The 2450-nt window shown below is 52.8% G+C and overlaps 1 long non-coding RNA gene across 1 annotated transcript; it reads left to right on the top strand.

The window, feature by feature from the left end:
- The first annotated feature begins 257 nt into the window (after positions 1-257).
- LOC116597215 lies at positions 258-1049 on the top strand. Its single transcript, XR_004288500.1, has 3 exons — positions 258-482; positions 558-640; positions 939-1049. It is a non-coding gene; the product is annotated as an uncharacterized LOC116597215 (long non-coding RNA).
- Positions 1050-2450: the final 1401 nt, after the last annotated feature.

Below are 2450 nucleotides of genomic sequence, written 5' to 3'. Positions count from 1 at the left end.
AGAAGGGTAAGCTTAACCAGAAGTGGAGGTGGGGACTGAGGTGAGTATAGGCTGAGGTTGGGGGTTTGGGACTTTCTAATGTTGTCAGAACAGGAGCTGTGGCCTTAGGGTACAAGAGAGGGTGCTGTGTCGAGCCCCACATCGGGCTCTCTGCTCAGCGGGGAGCCTGCTTCCCCCCTCTCTCGCTGCCTGCCTCTCTGCCTACTTGTGATCTCTGTCAAATAAATAAATAAATAAATAAAATCTTTTAAAAAAAGCAACAAACAAGTTGAGGTCCTGGGTCCACTGGCCCCCATCAGTGACACGGGCCTCAGCAAGTCCTGCCCATCAAACCAGACAGACCACTCACTCTCTGCTCATCCTTGAGTGGGCGTTAAAGTCACATGATAGCTGGAAACTTCTGCCTGCCTTGGATTGTTGCTGTTGGAACTGGACCTGGAAGGGCTGCTTCCCCAGAACCTCAGATTTGTTGGGAATAACTGGTGAGATCCCCAAACCCATCAGCTGTCTGGGGTGCCATCAACCTGCCCCTGCCCGCTGAGTGCTTTTCTTCTCAGCCCCGCCTTCAGTGATGTCAGTGGGCAGCTGGAAATCAGCCTCCATAGCATTATTGACACCATGGAAAGTGGCTACCAATCAGGTAGGTTTTTAAAATTTATTTAGAGTTTTTATTTATTTATTTGAGAAAGAGAGAGTACTAGCTGCGGGGCAGGGACAGACGGAGAAGGAGAAACAAGGTCCCCACTGAGCAAGGGAGCCTGATGTGGGGGCTCGATGAGGGGCTTGATCCCAGGGACCCCAAGATCATGACCTGAGCCAGAGGCAGACCCCTAATCAACTGAGCCACGCAGGCGCCGCAGTCAAGGTTTTGTGTTTTCCTAGTGAACAGGTGGTTTACCAGCAAACTACTGAATCTGATTACAATTTTTTCCCAACAGGGGAGGCTGTGTGCCCTGCCCTTGGAAGTGGACAGCCCTCAGGGTTCCTTTCTGCGGCACCCAGTGGGGCCCCCAGGTTCTGATCCTGCTATTGCTGTCCTGAGCTGGGTAACAAAGGCAAGTCACTTAAAATCGCAGTGCTTCAGTCCCTCGATCTGTAAACTGTGGATAGTAAGTCTTCCCCTGTGGTGTAATTTGCTCTTTGTCCCGTGTTCCTGGCCTAGAGCTCCTTAAACCTGTGGAATTTGGTGGTAGGGGTGCCTTGTGTTATTCAAGAGGAGCCCCTTCTGACCATACCTGCGTCTGTGGTAATGAGTTGGCTAGAGAGCTTGGGGGACGGGACTTGTCTCAAGTCCCTGGAGAAACCAAGCCTTTGGAATTGGTAGCCCCAGCCCCTGACCTGGGGGTGGAAAGGGCCCGGGGCATGAATTAATCATGAGAGACCAATGATTTCATCAGTCATGCCTGCACAATGGAACTTTAATAAAAACTCAGAAACCAGGAGACTAAGAGAGCTTCTGGACTGGTGAACATATCCGTGGGGGGTGGGGGGGCACCTCTGTAGGGGGAACAGAAGCTCCTGCCTCGGGGCCCTTCCCGACTTCACCCTATGTGCCTCTCCATCTGGCTGTTCATTTGTATCTTTTGTACTAAACTGTAGTCCAGAGTACAATGTTTTCCTAAGTTCTGTGATTCATTCTAGTGAACCCAAGGGGACCAGGGAGAAGTGCAGGTGGCCTGGGGACCCGTTTTCTGCTGGCATCTGGAGTAGGGGCAGTCCTGTGGGACTGAGCCCTAACCTGTGCAGTCTGTACTGACTGCATAGTTCCAGCTGGGGTGCGCCCCGCAGGACTGATGCCCGAATGCAAGGAGGCGATGGATGTAAAGCTCTCAGGAAGCACAGAGCCTCCGGGAGGGTTGGACAGCGTGTCCGTGATGGCAGTCTGCCTGCCATCTGGGCTCATGGATGATTTGATCTTTCCAGAACTCTTTTCCCCCAATGAGCCCAAGATTCCCTTGGAGGGGGTGTCTGCCTGTGGCCAATTCCCAGGTCATTCCCCAGACCTCGCTCATGAGAAATCCATCCCCTGCCCCATGAGTAATGTTCCTGTAGTTACTGCAGTGAATGAATAATTTACTTGGCCCACATGGGGAGGGATGGAGTGTGCCCCAGCACAGTGTGCCTTTGCCAGGCTCCCTGGGGATTCTGGCAGCAATACCCTCTGCCCCTCCCCAGCACCTTAGGCTTGCCCTCGACCCTCTGCTGCACCAGCATGTGGGTGATGGGAATTATCTCTTTGGAGCACCCATAGCAAGGAGGGTGCAAAGTTGGGGAGACAGTCTGGCCCTAGTCCGGCTCTAGGGGTATGCCTGATGATCTAAGCTATTTCCTGTTGGGGTCACTGGATCAGGCACAGGCTTTCATGCAATGCTGGTAATGGAGTCATGAGAGCAAGGTGAGTTCTGCTCATTAGGAGACCCAGGAAGAGGTAGTCCTCCTCTGCTCTTGTA

The sequence above is a fragment of the Mustela erminea genome, chromosome 8, assembly GCF_009829155.1.
Source record: "Mustela erminea isolate mMusErm1 chromosome 8, mMusErm1.Pri, whole genome shotgun sequence".
Taxonomy (NCBI): Eukaryota; Metazoa; Chordata; class Mammalia; order Carnivora; family Mustelidae; genus Mustela; species Mustela erminea.
The sequence above is the reverse complement of the archived record's forward strand: the minus strand, read 5'-3'. Positions and strand labels throughout refer to the sequence as shown.